A 20989-nucleotide genomic window follows, 5' to 3' on the forward strand; every position below is an offset into this window, starting at 1 on the left:
TGTGTTAGTTTTAGGTGCACAGCAAAGTGATTCAGTTATACACATACATATAGCCATTCTTTCTCAGATTCTTCTCCCATATAGTTCATTACGTAGTATTAAGAAGAGTTCCCTGTTCTATACAGTAGGTCCTTGTTGATTTTCTATTTTATATATAGTAGTGTGTATATGTTAATCCCAAACTCCTAATTTATCCCTCCTCCCCACTTTTCCCCTTTGGTAACCATAAATTTGTTTTCTAAATCTGTGAGTCTGTTTCTGTTTTGTAAATAAGATCATTTGTATCAATTTTCTAGATTCCACATGTAAGTGGTATCATATGTTATTTGTCTTTGTCTGATTTACTTCACTTAATATGATAATCTCTAGGTCCATCCATGTTGCTTCAAATGGCATTATTTCATTCTTTTTTTATGGCTGAATAATATTCCACTGTTTATACACCACATCTTCTTTACCAATTCATCTGTTGATAGACATTTAGGTTGCTTCCATGTCCTGGCTATTGCAAATAGTGCTGCTATGAACATTGGGGTGCGTATATATTTTCAAATTATGGTTTACTCCAGATATATGCCCAGGAGTGGGATTGCTGGATCATACAGTAGTTCTATTTTTAGTTTTTTAAGAAACCTCCATACTGTTCTCCGTAGTGGAGAATACTTACATTCCCACCAACAGTATGGGAGGATTCCCTTTTCTCCACACCTTCTCCAGCGTTTATTATTTTTATTCTTTTTGATGATGGGCGTTCCAACCGGTGTGAGGTGATACCTCATTGTAGTTTTGATTTGCATTTTTCTAATAATTAGTGATGTTGAACATCTTTTCATGTGCTTTTTTGGCCATCTGTATGTCTTCTTTGGAGAAATGTCTATTTAGGTCTTCTGCCCATTTTTTGATTGGGTTTTTTATTTTTTTCATATTGAGCTGCATGAGCTATTTGTGTAACCGAGCAGGACCCTATGGGGGCTTCCTGGGACAGGCCTTCCCCTGTATCCTCTGCTTTAGCTCCTCTCTGAAGTACCTAGATAACAGTATTTGATGCACATTTCCTGAGTTGTTTTACAGAAGTGAAAACCCCCCATTAAATGGAAGATGTTAACTACCTGATGACCATGAGCACATAGCCTCCTGGAGCCTAAGGACTGATAAGGTTAACCCCTGTGACACTGCCTGGTTACCTCACCATCAGCCAGTCAGAGAAGTGTGTACCAGTTGATCACTTACCCTGTGACCCCCAATCCCTCACCTGGCTTTTACAAATGCTTTGCTGAAACCCTTCAGAGAGCTCAGGGTTTTTTAGGGCATGAGCCACCCGTCTCCTTTCATGGCCCTGCAATAAGCCTTTCTCTGCTCCAAACTCCGACATTTGGTTTGTTTGGCCTCACTGTGCATTGGGTACATGAACTTCCGCTAACATTTGTATATTTTGGATACTTATCCCTTGCTAATCACTTTGTTTGCAAATATTTTCTCCCATTCTGTGGGTTTTCTTTTTGTTTTGTTGATGGTTTCCTTTGCTGTGCAGAAGGGTTTTTTTGCGGACACGGGCCTCTCACTGTTGTAGCCTCTCCCGTTGCAGAGCACAGGATCCGGACGCGCAGGCTCAGCGGCCATGGCTCATGGGCCCAGCCGCTCCGCGGCATCTTCCCGGACCAGGGCACGAACCCGTGTCCCCTGCATCGGCAGGCGGTCTCTCAACGACTGTGCCACCAGGGAAGCCCAATCTCTGTCTTTTAATCTGTGTATTTAGCCCACTTACATTTTTAATCTATTTTAAAAATATACTTTATTTTTTAGGGCAGTCTTATGCTTACAGCAAAAACTGAGCAGAAAGCAGAGAGTTCCCAGATATTTTCCCCAGTTTGTGGCTTGCCTTCTCATTCGCTTAAGACAATTAACATTTAAAGTGATTATTGGGGGGAAATTCCCTGGCTGTGCAGTGGTTAGGATTCCACGCTCCCACTACAGGGGTCACGGGTTCGATCCCCGGGTGGGGAACTAAGGTCCACAAGCCTCACAGCTCGGTCAAAATAAAAAAATAAAATAAAGTGATTATTGGTATCATCAGATTAATATCCACCATGCTGGTAACTGTTTTTTATTTGTTGTACTTGTTCTTTATTTCTTTCCTCTCCTCTTCTTTCTACTGTCTTTTTTTTTATATATATATAAATTTATTTATTTTATTATGTTTGGCTGCGTTGGGCCTTCATTGCTGCGTGCGGGCTTTCTCTAGTTGTGGCGAGCAGCGACTACTCTTTGTTGCAGTGTGCTCGGTGGCTTCTCTTGCTGTGGAGCATGGGCTCTAGGCACGAGGGCTTCAGTACTTGTGGCACATGGGCTCAGTAGTTGTGGCTCACGGGCTCTAGAGCGCAGGCTCAGTAGATGTGGCACACAGGCTTAGTTGCTCCGTGGCATGTGGGATCTTTCCGGATCAGGGCTCGAACCAGTGTCCCCTGCATTGGTAGGCAGATTCTTAACCACTGCACCACCAGTGAAGTCCCTACCGTCTGGTTTTAATTGAGCATTTATATAATTCCATTTTAAACTTTATCTCTTTTTGAAGAAAAGTTTTGCTGCTATTAGTTACGTCAGTGATTCTGAACTGACAGTGATTTTGTTCCCTAGGTGATATCTGCCAGCGTCGGGAGATATTTTTGTTTGTCACAACTGTGGGAGGGCTACTCGTATCTAGTCAGTGGAGGCCAGTGATGCTGTTAAACATCCTACAATGCAAAGTTCTGTCTCCCACAGCAAAGAGTAGTCTGATCCAAAATGGCAGTCACGTGGCTATTGGCAAACAATGAATTAGATAAAAGAAACCAATGTATATTAGTCAGGAAAGGCTGGGTTAAGGTTATAAAAAGGGTCCCAAGAACCTTATTGACTTGGAGCAACTTATTTCAAGGAAGCAATCTTACCAATGTGCCTGGAAGTGGGGGAACTGGAATTATTTGATGAAGAGCACTAATGGTTATCGCACAATAATACAGGCTTTTTCCTTTGGTTGCCGAGAAGCTCAGAACTATGTTTTAAACACAATAGCAATAACGTTTGTGTTTGTTCAGGTCTTCCAAGAAGTAGATGCCAAGATGAGGTTAGACCCCAAGAGATTCACTGGGAAAAGACCTGAGAGGGGACCAGTTAGGAAGCTGGAGGAAGAGGTTGAGAGAGCATCAGGCTGTGTGGAGGAGAGGGGAGGAGGGAGAAGGGTAGACACGAAGTCTCAGAGAGCAGTGCACTTCTAAAAAAGTTCTGGCTCTGCTGATGAGGGGTCCTTGAGCTGAAGTTGCCTGTCAGCAGAGTCCCATGTCTCCAGGGTACAGGCCCACCTTGGGGCCCCTGTTGTGCTCAGTCACTGACTGTGAGTGGCCTGAAGGAAGTCGTGATGGTCAAACACACTCCCGCAGTTGGAGATATGAGAGGCACAGTCTCATGGCCACTTCACTGTACAAATTCTCTTCTCCACAGGTCCAGGGAGCAGCTCCTGCTTGGCTCCTGGAGGTCTCTCTTTCTGAGGGGAAACAGAAGGAGCTTACTGGACAATGACAGTCCCCATTCATGCAGCTGATCTCTCGGTTACAACTGGCACTTATCCTCTCTCTGCTCCACTACTTACTCTAAATTTCACTCACCCTCATTGGTCACCTCTGCAGGCTGTAGCTTACCTGGTGGTATGACTCTTGTTACTTGTGGACTAAGAATGCTGCTTGCCATATGAGCAAACAAAGGATGTTGGCCATCAAGCCATCAGCCACTACAGCTGCCCCCAACGGCACACCCTGAGGGGACTGGGGATGGGAAGTACAGGATACATGCCCTACATAGCTAAGGTGCAAATCAAAGGAATGATTTCAAAGAGCCCTGACTCTTGCATCTTCCCATACATAGAAAAGCACTAAATTAACTTGGTGTCTGGTTTTCTTTATCTGATTTTTGTTGCAAAACTCCTATATATCCTGGTTCCTCCTCTCCCTCTTCGGAACAGACCCTAGAGCTATTTGAGAGGCTGCCTGCCGGGCTTGGAAATCCCCATAACGTCTGCCAAATAAAACATAACTCTCAACTTTTAGGTTGAGAATTTTTGCATTTTTTTCAGTCAATATAATCATAACCATCTGAGGCCGGTGTTGCTACACGTGTCCATTCACAGGGAGTACCAAGGGGCACTGATGTGGATCACGTGGGTTCCCACCCCCTCACCCCCGTCACGGTGTAAAAGCAGTTCTACCTGCATCTGCTCAGCAGGGTCAATTTCTCTTGCCAGTGTGGTGACTCCTCGCATTGGCAGGACCCTGAGGAGGAGCTGTGGTTCGTAGTTCAGTGAGACCCTGCTTGTGTTCCCCTGGCGAGAACACAGCCCCTTTGGGGGCCAGAACCTTCAACCACGCAGAGCTGAGCTGCAGGCATGGGAAGCACAAAAGTGGGTCCTGGGAGTGATGGTTAATGGGGCCACTCCTGCTTCCCCGCTTTGGCTCCCAGACCCAGGAGGACTTCCTGGTCCACTGCAGATCACCTTCTCAGGCTTAGCTGGCCTGTTGTCTCTTGGCAGCCTGCTCCCCAGTCTCACTTTGCAGATTTCCTACCTTGTCCCTGAACTCAGTCTCCAGCTTGGATTAGTTTTGACTCCTCAGGTTGCCTCTAAGCTCCTGCCATCAGGTCCCTGGCTTCCTGCCTCATTGATTCCTCAAGGGCCAGGGCCAGCCCAGCAGGAGCTCAGGAAGCTCAGACTAGCATCTGCTTAAGACCTTAAGTCTAGTGTTACCAAATGGCTCCACAGACCTTTGCCCAGTCAGAATGTCCCGGGACAATACACAAAACAAGAATAGAGCAGACTTTTGGAGGAGGGACCCCGAATTGCTGAGATTATCTATCTTTCTACTTCTTGTTATGCTAATGCCTTGGTTAGAGTGAGGTCTTTGATAGGATATACTGAGAGCCCTGCCAGGGCTGGTTGTTTTGTTTGTTGTTCGTTTTGAACGGGTAATTATTCACAGGGTTCAAAATCCAAGAGGCACAAAATAATATTTAGTGAAATGTTTCCCTACTACCTCTGTTTTTCATTCACCCTAGGTCCCCTTTCTAGGCAAAACAAACGTCTTCAGTTTTTCCAGATACCATAACGCACACATTTATATTTGTTTGCCCAGATGGTAACACATTGTTCTGAGCCTTGTGTGTATGGTTTTTAAAAATCTATCAGTGTATCTTAGAGATCATTTCATTCTATTTTTACTGTTGCTTTGTGGTATGTGGGTGTGTGTGAATGTACCATAATTTATTTAACCAGTCTACCAACTGACGGCATTTATTTTTTTCCTAATCATTTGAGATTGCAAACAATGTGGCAAATAACTGTGTACATTTCAAGTATGTGAGTAGATCTGTAGAATCATTTCCTAGTGGAGGAATAGCTGGGTCGAAGGGTATTTACATTTGTCATTTGAGAGAAAACTGCTGAATCACTTTCCATAGAGATTGTATGAGTTAGCCTTCTGCCCTCAAGGTCTGTGTTACTTTACAGTTTTGCCAACATGAACCTTTGTCAATACGAAAGGATGAAACTAGTACCTCAATGTTGTTTTAATTTGTATTGATGTTAGCCATAGGAAATTGCCGTGAATTTTAGGTAAAAATAATTGTTGACTATCACCTACTTTACGTAGTTTTATTTCTCTCATTGTAAGACCGAGAATATTTTAATCTTTTTTTTTTGATGTGGACAGTTTTTAAAGTCTTTATTGAATTTGTTACAATATTGGTTCTGTTTTGTGATTTGGTTTATTGGCCGAGAGGCATGTGGGATCTTAGCTCCCGGACCAGGGATTGAACCCGCACCCCCTGCATTGGAAGGTGAGGTCTTAACCACTGGACCGCCAGGAAAGTCCTGAGAATATTTTAATTTTTAAGAGTCATTTACCTATAATTTTCTTCTCAGAACTTTTACCATTTTAAAATTTAGGGGTTGCTCTTTACCTATTTAGAGGATCTCTTTTTATATTAGAGAAATTAAGCTCTTCTTCTGTTATATGAATTTTAAAATATTTTCCCAGTTTGCTACTTGTCTTCTGAATTTGTTTACACAGGTTTTACAGTCAAGTATTAAATTTTTTAGGGAACTCCCTGGTGGTCCAGTGGTTAGGACTCAGCGCTTTCACTACTAAGGGCCTGGGTTCGATTGCTGTTCTGTTCGGGGAACTAAGATGCCACAAGCCACACGGCTGGACCAAAGAGAAATTTAAAAAAAAAAAAAAAAACTTTAAAAATTAAAATTTTAGGGCTTTCCTGGTGGGGCAGTGGTTAAGAATCCACCTGCCAATACAGGGGACATGGGTTCGAGCCCTGTTCCAGGATGATCCCACATGCCGAGGAGCAACTAAGCCCGTGAGCCACAACTACTGAAGCCTGCGTGCCTAGAGCCCATGCTCTGCAACAAGAGAAGCCACTGCAATGAGAATCCCGTGCACTGCAATGAAGAGTAGTCCCCGCTCGCCGCAACTAGAGAAAGCCCGCACACAGCAACAAAGACCCAAGGCAGCCAAAAATAAATAAATAATTTTAAGAAATAAAAGTTTAAAAATTTAGTTGAATTTATCAGTCTTTTGTTTTATGGAATGTGATTGAGGTCATAGTTTTAAATGCCCTTTTTTTCCCTCCAAGATTATATGAGAATTTTGTTGTGATTTCTTCTCATACTGGAGCACGTGTACTAGGTGAAATCAGTCATTTCAGGAATCGCTGCCCTGGGACTGAAAACTGCAGCAGCAAGGGATCTGCCTTGCTTCATTGAAAGTTTATGGACTTCAGGTTATCGAGGGGAGAGGTTCTGGGTGTTTGGGATTGAGATGACCCTCTGCCAGGAGATGGGCTGGAGGCCAAGACTTACAGGAACCAGATAAGAAGCCTCAGAGGGTATGTATGGTGAGAAAGCCAGGGAGTCCTTGGGCTCGGCTAGCCGTGAGAGGATCAGTATGTCTTACTAGGCCACCTCCAAGCTCTCGTGTTTGTTCCAAATCTACCAGAACAAGCTGCTGCAGCCCAGCCCCGAGCACCAGCAGGGACAAGGGATGGGAGCCCTGGGGTCTGCACATTCAGCCTTCTCGCAGGCCCACAGAACTCGCCCTCCTGAGCTCTGACTCGGCATCACTCCAAGGGCTGCCCCATCACATTCTGTCCTTTCCGCTGTTTGTGAGGCTCAGAGGACCTTGTGCCCGTCTCATGGTCTCCCCCTTCCCTGGGGTGCTCTGTGAATACTTGTCCTGCCCTGTCCTGTCCTGGGCACTGAGGGTGGAGAGAAGAACAGTGCAGAATCCGATGGGGTTCTGCCCCCAGGAGCTCACCACTATGAGAACGCACCTCTCCCTGGGGTCCCCAGGGCAGCCCCCTCTCTCTCAAATTCTTCATGGCTCCTGTTGTGAGGGCCTAGCCTTTTCTTTCTTTTCTTTGCTTTTTTCCAAGTTAAGGAATATTTTACTTTCAATAAAATGCACAAATCTTAAGAGTTTTCTGACTTTTTGGCCATGGCTCATGAGCCCAGCCGCTCCGCGGCACGTGGGATCTTCCCGGACCGGGGCACGAACCCGCGTCCCCTGCCTTAGCAGGCAGACTCTCAACCACTGCGCCACCAGGGAAGCCCGTGTTTTCTGACTTTTGACAATGCGTACACCCTTATAACCCAAATCCCAATCAAGACATGGAAACTTTCAGTCACCACAGCAAGTTCCCAGTTGACACTTCCAGTTAAACCTCCCCAACCCTAACCCATTGGTCAGATTTCTATCGCCTTAGCTTAGTTTTGCCTGTTATAGAACTTCAAAAAATGGAACTCTTTATGTTCTAGCTTCTTTCACGCAGAATAATAATTTTGAGATTCATTCATTTGTTGCATATGAGCAGTCCATTCCTTTTTATTGTTGACTGGGAGACGTAAGTTCATAGTGGTGAACTCCTGGAGGAAGAATACCATTTCTTTAAAGATTTTTTTTTGATGTGGACCATTTTAAGGTCTTTATTGAATTTGCTACAATAGTGCTTCTGTTTGATGTTTTGTGGTTTTTTTTTTTGGCCTCGAGGCATGTGGGATCTTAGCTCCCCGACTAGGGCTTGAACCTGCACCCTCTGCATTGGAAGGAGAAGTCTTAACCACTGGACCGCCAGGGAAGTTCCAAGAACACCATTTTTATAGTTGAATAGTTATACAACAATCCGTTTATTCACTTATCTGCTGATGGACATTTGAGTTGTTTCTAGTTTGGAGCTATTACAAATAAAGTTGCTATCAACGTCTGTGTACAACATATGAGGACATATATTTTTATTTCTCTTGGGTAATACTTAGGAGTGGATTTGCTAGGTCTCTGCTTATGTGCACGTTTAACTTTATTAAAAACAAACAAACAGGGCTTCCTTGGTGGCACAGTGGTTAAGAGTCCGCCTGCCAATGCAGGGTCCACGGGTTTGAGCCCTGGTCATCCAGGAAGATCTCACATGCTGCGGAGTAACTAAGCCCGTGCACCACAACTACTGAGCTTGCGCTCTAGAGCCTGCAAGTCACAACTACTGAAACCTGCGTGCCACAACTACTGAGCCTGCTCACCTAGAGCCCATGCTCCACAATAAGAGAATCCACCACAATGAGAAGCCCGCGCACTGCAACGAAGAGTAGCCCCCGCTCACTGCAACTAGAGAAAGCCTGCGCACCGCAACGATGACCCAACACAGCCAAATATAAATATATAAATAAATAAAAACAAGCAGACAAACACAACCCTCCAAACTGTTTTCCAAAATGGTTGTGCCATTTTATACAACCACTGGCAGAGTGCATAAGTTCTATTTGTACCAAATTTTTACAAATGTTTGGTGTTGTCAGTCTTTTTAATTTTAGCCATTTTAATGGGTATAAAGTGGTATCTCATTGTTGTCATGTTGTGTTTTTAACTTTGCATCTTGGAGATTTTTCCACATCAGCACATATAGATCTGCTTCTTTAACTTTAATGGCTGCTCAATCTTTCATGGGATGGATGTATCATAATTTATTTAACTAATCCTCTGTTGATGGACAATAATGTTCTTTCTGTCTTTGACAATGCTGTCACAAACCTTCTTGTTAATGAGTCTTTGGGCAAATGTGCAAGTATGTCTTTACGATAAGCTCCTAGAAGTAGAATTTCTGGGTCAAAAGATATGTACATTTAAAAATTTTGATTGATATTGACTGACTATTCAAGTAACATGTCCAAATAGCTCTTATCAGAGGAACAGAGATCCCCAAAGACAAGTCTTCCCCAGTCCTCCATGACACACATTCCAGCATACCATGAGACTCACCACTTTCTGACATTTGGTCTGACTTGCTGATATGATGTCTTTCATTGGCACAATCTTTCTTTCCTTAAAGAAAATTCTATTTATTTATTTATTTGGCTGAGTTGCACCATGCGAGATCTTTAGTTGCAGCATGCGAGATCTTTAGTTGCAGCATGCGGGATCTTTAGTTGCAGCATGCGAGATCTTTAGTTGCAGCATGCGGGATCTTTTAGTTCCCTGACCAGGGATCTAACCCAGGCCCCCTGCATTGGGAGCGCAGAGTCTTAACCGCTGGACCACCACAGAAATCCCAGCACAATCTTTCTAAAATTACATTTTCTTCTATAGAATGGATGTACTATAATCTGCTTAGTCATCTCCCTATTGTTGGATATTTACTGAGGTTGCTCTCATCTGGAGCTATGTGGATAATCCTGCAGAAAGCATTTTGGTGAACAGGTCAATTTGCACTTCTGTGCAAACAGTTGCCTAAGCAAATAATAATAGCTAACATGTATCAAACACTGGCAATCAGCCAGGCACTGCTCTAAACCATTTGAGATGTATTTTCTCAAAAATCTTATGAGTTAGGTCATATTGTTATTAGCTTAATGTTACTGACGTGAAAGCTCAGGCACAGATGAATAATATTTTCGGGGTCCTAGACCTGATAAGAGTTGCTGCTGGAGTTAGAACCCAGTCAGTCTAGTTCCAACCAGTGGTCCTGACCACCATGCTGAGACGCCTGGCCTGGAGTCCCAGACTGAGAATTTGGTTCAAAGGGTGCCCACATTTAAGAGTGAGATGCTGTCAAATTACTTTCCAAGAAGGCTGTTTCATTCTCTGATCCTACCAGAGCGACCATGAAGGCCTCTTTTTCCTCCAAGGACTATGTCTTCTTCATTTCCATATACAGCATGCGGGATCTTTAGTTGCAGCATGCGAGATCTTTAGTTGCAGCATGCGGGATCTTTTAGTTCCCTGACCAGGGATCTAACCCAGGCCCCCTGCATTGGGAGCGCAGAGTCTTAACCGCTGGACCACCACAGAAATCCCAGCACAATCTTTCTAAAATTACATTTTCTTCTATAGAATGGATGTACTATAATCTGCTTAGTCATCTCCCTATTGTTGGATATTTACTGAGGTTGCTCTCATCTGGAGCTATGTGGATAATCCTGCAGAAAGCATTTTGGTGAACAGGTCAATTTGCACTTCTGTGCAAACAGTTGCCTAAGCAAATAATAATAGCTAACATGTATCAAACACTGGCAATCAGCCAGGCACTGCTCTAAACCATTTGAGATGTATTTTCTCAAAAATCTTATGAGTTAGGTCATATTGTTATTAGCTTAATGTTACTGACGTGAAAGCTCAGGCACAGATGAATAATATTTTCGGGGTCCTAGACCTGATAAGAGTTGCTGCTGGAGTTAGAACCCAGTCAGTCTAGTTCCAACCAGTGGTCCTGACCACCATGCTGAGACGCCTGGCCTGGAGTCCCAGACTGAGAATTTGGTTCAAAGGGTGCCCACATTTAAGAGTGAGATGCTGTCAAATTACTTTCCAAGAAGGCTGTTTCATTCTCTGATCCTACCAGAGCGACCATGAAGGCCTCTTTTTCCTCCAAGGACTATGTCTTCTTCATTTCCATATCCTGGGTTTTGGGGATATCGAAATGAAATACACCCAGCATAAGGTCTACCATAAAGAAGGTAGGGTGCCTGAGGACTGCTCAGAAATGGTCGGATGGATGAAGTGAGGCAGACAGGTGTGACCTAGGTCACATCAGAGGGGCCGTTGCCCAGCGTGGGCTCCTGCCTTGAGAACTCATTCATTTAACACAAGTGTGAAGTGTTCCTTATTACCTCAGACAGCTGCTTGGCTGCCCTCGGCCCCTCCTTTAGGTATCTGCTGAAGCGTCTCCCTCAGATAAGAGAGGCCTTCTGTAATCATCCTGTATAAAATAAGAAACCCCACCTCACCCTAGGTCTCGGTCTCCATATCCCTCTTACTCCGCTTTTTCTCCATAGCACCTATCCCCTTCTGACACCTATTTACTAGTTTTTAACGCTTCTATTTTGTTTATTGCCTATCTTCCTTGTCTCCCCTCCCTGCTTCCACAACAGAATATTAACCTCACAAGGGTCGTGGCTTTGTCTGTTTTGATCACTCATTTATCATCAGTGCCGAGGACATTTTCTGGCCTTAGCAAGCTTTCAATCAATTTTTGGTGAATATGGCACTTATTCTTCTCTGTTCGAGGAGCTGGAGCTGCAGCAGCCAGTGGGACAGACGACCTGCCCTCAGGGCCCGACAGGAATCCTGCCCCGGGCTAGGAGCCCGGGGAGGGTCTCCGCCGCTGGGCTCAAGATCACTGGGCGCGTTTCTAAGGAAATCTGAAAACGGCAGCGAGTGCTCTCAAGGGGCGCGGCCTGCCTGCCCCACAGCGCCCTCTGGCGGCCTCCCTGAGGCCGGAGCGGGCGCCGCGCTGGGCTGCGGAGGGACCTCCCTACCGCCGGCGCATTGGAAAGCCCTGGAGCTTCCGGGCCCGCTTCCTCCGGCCTTTGAGACGCTTCTGCTTTTGCCCAGCGCGGGAAGAGGGAGGAGGACTGGGGAAGGAAGAAGCGCGGGGCCGGCGGGGAGGCGGGAGGGAGGTCGGGGTCCTGCGCCTTTTTCCACCACGTCATCCGCAAGACAGGTTTTTCCAGTCTTCTCTGGTGGCGCAGTGGTTAAGAATCCCCCTCTTAATGCCAAGGGACTATGGGTTCGAGACCTGGCCGGGAAAATCCCACATACCATGGAGCAACTAAGCCCTTGCGCCACAACTACTGAGCCTGAGCTCTAGAGCCCGTGAGCCACAACTACTGAGCCCATGGGCCACAACTACTGAAGCCTGTACGCCTAGAGCCCGTGCTCCACAACAAGAGAAGCCACGACAATGAGAAGCCCGTGCACCGCAAGGAAGACCAACACAGCCAAAAATAAATACATTTGAAAAAAAAGAAGTGGTTTTTCAAGTGCGAGGTCTCCTCATTTTGGGACAGCCTTGCTTTTCCCTCGGCCCCCCTCCGGTCTTATCTTCCGCTCCTTTCCCCGCCCCCAACCCCGGGAGGCGAGGGGCTGAGACGTCAGAAGGCGGAGGCGAGGGCCGTGCCAGTGTCCTCCCTGGGACCTGACGTCCCTCGGCCCTGTCCAAGGGCTTTGAGGTCAAGGGAGGCGATGCCTCTGTGTTTGGGATCGAGCTCCACGGTCTGCGGGCACTAGGCGCGTCCCCTCGGGCACGATTTGGTGGAAGCCCTGCCTCACGAACTATTGGGAGGGAAGAGCCGGCGGCCACCCCAGCCGAGGTCAGGACGCCACCTGGCGGTCGCAGCCCGCATCCCGCAGCCCAGGTGCGCCTTAGGGGCTATTTGGTCAGAGGGATCCTTGGTTGGGGCGTCTCTTCCCAGGCCCTGCCCTTAACGCAGGATCCCCGTGTCCATTTCACTTAGTGTTTGGGGTCCTGGATCATTGGAACTGGGTACGTTAAGGTGGGATCAGGTTTTGGATTGCCGAGGAATGGCAAAAACAGGATGGTTCCTGTTGGCGTTGGCACTCTAGTTTCCTGCCTTCGTGGATCATGTGAGGGCTCCAAGTGAGCCTCCCTCCCCTCTACACTGTCTCCTGTCCCCCATATGTATTGTTCTTTTCTTGTTTTTAATAGTTACTTTTATTTACCTACATGTTTCTAGTATTTTGTACTCTTCTTTCCTTTGGTATCTCTGATTCTGCCCCCCTTGCCACCAGCCTGTGGGATCTTAATTCCGCGACCAGGGATGGAACCCGTGCCCCCTGCAGTGGAAGCGTGGAGCCCTAACCACTGGACTGCCAGGCAAGTCCTTATATTGTTCTTCTTATTCTAGTTTGGACAAGGCATGTATGATTATAAAAGGAATGCATAATCATTGTTAAAAGAAAAAAAAAACGGAGAAAATATCTTATGGTTTCTGTTAGAAGTCCTCCCCTTCACTGGAACGTAGGTCTGTGCTCCCTGGAAGTACAAGTTTGCTGGTTCTCTTTCCTAGATCCTGGCAGGACTGTTAACTCAGGGTCAGCATTCCCTTCCTCATTTTGGTAGGGCTGGAAACGACATTGGAGGCAGCTCTAGAACTGGAGGAGTCCGGGGGCAGTCAGAGGGGAAGGCAAGGGGCCTCCCTCAAGGTTTCTCACTGTTCTCTTTTTCTTTTTGCATAACTTGATTGTTTTGGTATTTTTTGTCCTTGTCAGGTTCTTGCCTACTCAAAGACAATTTTATTTTATTGAAGTAGGTTTACCTTGACATGTTAGTAGTCACTCAAACCATGGGTGAGCCCTTTTCTCAGTTGATCTGAGTTGCTCACAAAGGGCCACATCAATGATGGGCCAGTATCCCAGATCTGGGGTGTCAGAGGCCAAGTTTGTGGCCCACTCTCCCGGTTTAGTCAGGGGTGTCCAGTCCCGGAAGTCCAGGTTCCAATAGTACCAAAGTTATGCTCATTTTCTACCTTACATAGTACAAAATTGTATTTATTTGTTCCTAATAAACACCTGAAAATACCAGTTCAACAATTCTGCCCAGAAAATGCTCCAAAACACAGGTGTCCTCTTTCAAAGAGCTGACAACCTATGTATGTCATGTGATTTATTCAGGAGCCCGTGGGTGAACAGGATCAGGACAAGACTGGGTGCAGAAGACGATGTTTCCAGAGATTTCTGCTCATATGAGGCCTCAGGTCATTGTCTAGTCTGGCGGTTCCCAGGTTTTGGAAACCAGTGAAGTATCCCCTGTGGTTATTGGGGAAACAACATAGACTTGTCCACTGTTGCTTCGGCACACCAGGACATTAGCAAAAACAAATTCTATGATGGGTTCAGAAAAGGGATATTTTAACCCCAAGAGTTTTAAGAAAACTCAAAAAATGAAGTTTTTTTCGTTTCACCAAGGACTGGCGTAACAGGGCTCCCATATGCTTCTTGGGCATCTGGGAGCCCTGGCTGACTTCCTTCATAGGAGGCTGGCTGCCCTGAGTATTTGAGGTCTTGCTGACCTAGAAGGAACATCCATTTAGGGTGTAAGTCTCTGAAAACACAGACTCCACTGTATCAAAGTTCCACCTGCCAGGTCTGCGGCAGGTCACCATCTCTGGAATCTGGGAACTTCGAGACAGGTGTTTGTCATTTTCCTCCCCACATAATTCTGTGGTTCTGACTGCCCCACTTAAAGCCTTGCTGGCTAAAGACAGGAACTGCGTTAGATCTAGCTGCTGGCTGCCCGGCACCGTGCCCAGCACTCAGCAGGTGCTCACCAAATGCTTATTGCCCGAATGAATTATACTCCATTTCACTCTTTTGTATTTCCAATTAAATAATTAAGGAAGTCCTCATTGTAAGCTACTTCAGAATGAGAGGGGAAATAGCTAATTTCATGCTGAGAGAGGAAATGTATTTGCTAGTTTTTCCCGCAGGCTATTTTATAGCTATTTGATTTCCTTTTAGGATGTATATTTTCTGTTGGGCAACCTACACTCCACAAAAGAGAGGAACTCATGCCTTTCACCGCTCCATCTTCTAGAACAGGGGTTCTCAGCCTCGCTGCACATTAGAATCAATTGGGAGAGGTTAAAATACTGATGCTCTGGGCTCCACCTCTGACCAATGGAATAAGAATCTCTGGGGATGGGGTCTGAGCTTTGTTTTTTTGTTTGTTTTCTGGTCTGGTTTTTAAATTTTTATTTGTTTTTAAAATTATATTGGCCTTCCCTTGTGGCGCAGTGGATAAGAATCGGCCTGCCAATGCATGGGACACAGGTTCGATCCCTGGTCTGGGAAGATCCCACGTGCTGCGGAGCAACTAAGCCCGTGAGCCACAACTAGTGAGCCCATGTGCCACAACTACTGAAACCCACGTGCCTAGAGCCTGTGCTCCACAACAAGAGAAGCTACTGCAATGAGAAGCCCACGCACCACAACAAAGAGTAGCCCCTGCTCTCTACAACTAGAGAAAGCCCGTGGGTAGCAACGAAGACCCAACGCAACCAAAAATAAATAAATAAATAAATTTTATTAAAAAAAATTTTTTTTGGCTGCGTTAGGTCTTTGTTGCTGTGCGCAGACCTTCTCTGGTTGAGGTGAGCAAGGACTGCTCTTCCTTGTGGTGCGCGGGCTTCTCTTGTGGAGCATGGACTCTAGGCATGCAGGCTTCAGTAGTTGTGGTTTTCGGGCTCAGTAGTTGTGGATCACGGGCTTAGTTGCTCCGCGGCATGTGGGATCTTCCCGGACTGGGGCTCGAACCCGTGTCCCCTGCATTGGCAGGCGGATTCTTAACCACTGCGCCACCAGGGAAGCCCTGCTTTCTTTTTTTTAAATTGAAGTATAGTTAATTTACAATGTTTCAGGTGTACAGAAAAGTGATTCAGTTGTATATTCAGTTATATATGATATATATATCAATTCTTTTTCAGATTCTTTTCCATTATAGGTTATTACAAGATATTGAATATAGTTCCCTGTGCTATACAGTAGGTCCTTGTTGTTTATTTTATATATAATAGTGTGTCTTTGTTTTTAAAATTTTTTTTTGAAGTTTATGTAGTTTTATTTATTTATTTAGGCCATGGCCCACCGCTTGTTGGAGTATACATCAATTCTTTTTCAGATTCTTTTCCATTATAGGTTATTACAAGATATTGAATATAGTTCCCTGTGCTATACAGTAGGTCCTTGTTGTTTATTTTATATATAATAGTGTGTCTTTGTTTTTAAAATTTTTTTTTGAAGTTTATGTAGTTTTATTTATTTATTTAGGCCATGGCCCACCGCTTGTTGGCTCTTAGTTCCCTAACTAGGATGGAATCCACGCCCTTGGCTGTGAAAGCGTGGGGTCCTAACCATTGGACCGCCAGAGAATTCCCCTATCTTTTTTAAAGAAGATGTTGGGGGTAGGAGTTTATTAATTAATTTATTTATTTTTGCTGTGTTGGGTCTTCGTTTCTGTGCGAGGGCTTTCTCTAGTTGTGGCAAGCGGGGGCCACTCTTCGTCGCGGTGTGCAGGACTCTCACTATCGCGGCCTCTCTTATTGCGGAGAACAGGAGCCAGACGCACAGGCTCAGTAGTTGTGGCGCACGGGCTTAGTTGCTCCGCGGCATGTGCCCAGACCAGGGCTCGAACCCGTGTCCCCTGCATTACAGGCAGATTCTCAACCACTGCGCCACCAGGGAAGCCCCCCATCTTTGTTTTTTAAAGTAGTTTTCCCCGGTGATTCTAATTTGCATCAGTGACTGAGGGCCTGTAGACTAGAAGCATCTTTTTGTGCTCTAGCAACTGAGCGAAAGGAAATGGTGGGGTAGGGGGAAGTTCTGAATAAGGAAGGGAGACTGGGGTTCCAGGCCTGGTCCACAACTTCCTGTGGGCTTAAGCCCTCGGTTTTCCTTCTGTGAGGTGGGGATGATGCTGGCCGCCTCATAGCATTCTTTTTTTTTTTTAATTTATTTAATTTTTTTATTTTTGGCTGAATTGGATCTTCACTGCTGCACGCGGGCTTTCTCTAGTTGCGGTGAGCAAGGGCTACTCTTCGTTGTGGCGCACGGGCTTTGTTGCTCCACGGCATGTGGGGTCTTCCTGGACCAGGGATCAAACCTGTGTCCCCTGCATTGGCAGGCAGATTCTTAACCACTGTGCCACCAGGGAAGCCCCCTCATAGCGTCTTGTCAAGATTATCTGAGTACCCGGCACAGAGTAAGTACTTGTGATGGTTGGTTTTACGTGTCACTGCCTAGGTGATGGCTCCCAGTTATTTGGTGCAACACTGGTCTAGATTCTTTTTTTTTTTTGGCTGCGTTTGGTCTTCGTTGCTGCGCGCGGGCTTTCGCTAGTTGCGGCGAGTGGGGGCTATTCTTCTTTGCGGTGTGCGGTCTTCTCATCGTGGTGGCTTCTCTTGTTGCGGAGCATAGGCTCTAGGCATGTGGGCTTGAGTAGTTACAGCACGTGGGCTCAGTAGTTGCGGCTCATGGGCTCCAGAGCGCAGACTCAGTAGTCATGATGCACAGGCTTAGTTGCTCCACGGCATGTGGAATCTTCCCGCACCAGGAATCGAACCCCTGTCCCCTACATTGGCAGGTGGGTTCTTAACCACTGCACCACCAAGGAAGTCCCCCAATCCAGATGTTGATATGAAGTTACTTTTTAGATGTGGTTAACACTTAAATCATCAGAGTCTGAGTAAAGCACATTACCTTCCAGAGTGTGAGTGGCCTTGAAACAGTTGAAGGCCTTAGGGGAAAAGACTGAGGTCCCCTCACGGGGAAGCAATTCTGCCTTTAGACTGCCTTTCCACTCAAGACTGCAATGTGGATTCCTGCTGGAATTTCCAGCCTGCTGGCATCCTTGCAGATTTCAGGATTTCAGATTTGCCAGCCCCCAATTCCTTAAAATCAATCACTCTCTTTTTCTCTCTCCCTATTGGTTCTGTTTATCTGCAGAACCCTAATACAGTGTTCAATCAGTGGTGACCACTATTGTTACCATATAACTGAATTCTGGCTAAGGCTGGTTTGAGGCAATAAATAAGGCTGCAGCTTTATAGGTCAGGGCAATGGGCATTATCCCAAGGAAGAGATAGCTATGAGCTCCCACTATAAAATTCCAGAGGGTGAAGTCCAAGTGCAAAGATAAACACATGGCATAGAAATCCTTGTCCCGGGCTTCCCTGGTGGCGCACTGGTTGCGAGTCTGCCTGCCGATGCAGGGGACGTGGGTTCGTGCCCCCGTCCGGGAAGATCCCACATGCCGCGGAGAGGCTGGGGCCGTGAGTTATGGCCGCTGAGCCTGCGCGTCCGGAGCCTGTGCTCCGCAACGGGAGAGGCCACAACAGTGAGAGGCCCGCGTACCGCAAAAAAAAAAATCCTTGTCCCTTTCTTCCTCTGAAACGTGGAGATTCCCTGGGGTGGGGAGGGGGTGTCTGAAGCCCAGGGCACAGAGCCCCAGACCTGGGGTGGGGAGGCCTGGTTTTGGCTCCTGGCTGTGCCACCAACTCATTGTGTGACCTTAGGCAAGTCCCCTGCCTTCGTTGGTTTCTAGCTTCCTGAGCAGGTTGGGCTGGGTGATGTGTGTGAGGAGGTTTCCATCTCAGAGCCTCTGAATCTAGAATTTCCTCTGATGCTTCCACTTGCAGAGCAGGTTTCCCGCCAGTCTGTTTATTGCTGGAGTTTGGTTTCTGCTTCCTAAGTGGTTGCAGGTTGGGGCACTTGTATTTATGCTCAGGAGAGAGGCTGCGTGGCTGAATCATGGCAGCCCTTTCCCAACTGGAAAGGATGCTTCAGACCTCACACCCAGGCTTCTAGGGTCAGGGGCCCTGGGATACGGGAAAGCTGGGCTCCTACGGGTCTCTGCTGCTGGGATACCCTTCCTAAGTCTGCTCAGGCACTCAGGGACCTTCCCTTCCCTGACAGCTTGCCCTGGACAGGGCAGAGACTACACACAGAGGACTGAATGCTGTTCTACAAACTCAGGTGTGAAAGAAACAGCACCAGCTGTGGTCCTCTTCAAATGATCCTAATTTTTTCTAATCACCCACCCTGTCTGATATCAGGGGCCTTGGGACATCAGTCCTCAGACGTTACTGCCGAGTTATTTGCTGTCCCAAGCTGTGCGGTCCCTTTGGGCCTGGCATCTCTGCTGTTTCAGTGCCATGCTGGTGGAGCTGGGAACACCAGTGCCCAGGTCACAGGTAGCCCGTGGTCATCCCCTCTGATTATCTGCCACCTCCCCAGGGCATCTTCAGGAAAACTTATTGAAACTTAGAGCTATGGAGCCTCTTCTGTGTGTGGGTGCTAAGGGTACGTACTTCTAACCCCGACGTGGGTGGCTTTGATCCCCATCTGCGGGATGCAAGACCTCAACTTGCTGCAAAGCTGCCGGCCTTCCGTGCTTCTGGGGTTGCCTGGCGATGTTTCAGGAGAGCTCAGACATGGCTCTCACCTTCCTCTACTCTGGTCTGCCCCGCCCCCTGGTGGAGTGTGGCTGCCTGTGACGCCACTTGAGGGTGGTGACTCTTCACTGCCATAGCTGCCCAGGCCTCTGATGGCTGGGAGGCTCTTCTCCTGTCCAGGGGGCATCAGCCAGCCTCTCAAAGCTGCAGTCCTTGAGGATCCAGGGGGCCACAAGGTTGTGGTCTCCCTGCAGCCAGGCAGTGACCTTGGCGGAAGTGGGAGGATGCCCCCTCCCTTGCTCAGGGTTGCACCTGGTGACCTGGGCACAGATGTAGTGCTGCCTGTTGTCCTGGGGCTCTGAGGACCCTCCTGATGAGGACACTTCCGCCTTAGCCTGTGGTTCCATAGGGACCCTGCCATACATCCGTGATGACCTAACTCCTCAGAAAGGCCCTGCATATTAGTCATGAGTCTGTTGTCTGCAGTTGATGCGCACTCAACTCAAGCTGCTTACAATTTTTTTTAAAAAAGAAAATTATTGGTTTATATCACTGAAAACTCATGGCAAGTTTTCAGGTATGGCTGGAACCAGGAGCTCAAACAATGTGGTTGGAGCTCAGTCTCTCCTGTCTATTCTGCTTTCCTTTGTGTTGGCTTCACTATCAGGCAGACTTTCTCCACTTGGGTGCCCTAAAAAGTTCCAGGCTTGGGCTTCCCTGGTGGCACAGTGGTTGAGAGTCCGCCTGCCGATGCAGGGGACACGGGTTCGTGCCCCGGTCTGGGAAGATCCCACATGCCACGGAGCGGCTGGGCCTGTGAGCCATGGCCGCTGAGCCTGCGCGTCCGGAGCCTGTGCTCCGCAACGGGAGAGGCCACAATGGTGAGAGGCCCGCGTACCCCCCCCCAAAAAAAAAAAAAGTTCCAGGCTTATGTCTTCTCTAGAGCTATCAGTCTTGGTGGAAAGAGAGCTTCTCTTTGCCTTCAGTCCCTACAAAAGTTCTGGAATTGGGTCTTCTTGGCTTAAATCACTTGCCTGCCATTGGGGCAATCCGTGGGGAAGAGGGGGGTGAAATATACATCCCTCCCATGAGAGTGGAGATAGGAGTGTGTATGGCTCCATCTGAACTACTGGAATGAGAGTGAGGGAGAGGTAGTTCCCCTAGAAAATCAAGGTTCTCTTAGAAGAAGAGAGGAGGACAGATGTCAGGTAGGACCAAAATCTCAGGTGTGTGCTACATCCAGGCCCATCTGCATCCTGCTAAATACCGGTACAGAAGAGGTGCAAGGACCCGTCAGACGTGAGGCACAGAGAGCAAGGGCTGTGAGAGCTCGGAGGAGGGAGTGAATGTTCGGACTGGAGCTGTGTCATAGAGCGGTGCTTCTCAAATTTTAATATGCATGTGAATCACTTGGGGCCCTGTTAAAATGTAGATTCTGATTCAACGTCTCAGAGCAGTAGTTCTCAACCAGGAACAATTTTGCCTCCATCCAGCACCCCCCCCAGGAGACTTTTGGCAGTGTCTGGAGACATTTTGGGTTGTCACACCTGAGGAAGGGGGCTCCTGGCATCTAATAGGTGGAGACCAGGGTTGCTGCTAGACATCCTCCAGCAAACGGGACAGCCCTTCAGAGCCGAGTCCTGGTTCAAAATGTCAGTAGTAATGTGGCAGTCTGGAGAGCATGGAACCAAGGGAGGGCATTCTAAGCAAAGGAACTGAAGGAAG

The sequence above is a fragment of the Neophocaena asiaeorientalis genome, unplaced genomic scaffold, assembly GCF_003031525.2.
Source record: "Neophocaena asiaeorientalis asiaeorientalis breed wild unplaced genomic scaffold, Neophocaena_asiaeorientalis_V1.1 scaffold276, whole genome shotgun sequence".
NCBI classification, from domain to species: domain Eukaryota; kingdom Metazoa; phylum Chordata; class Mammalia; order Artiodactyla; family Phocoenidae; genus Neophocaena; species Neophocaena asiaeorientalis.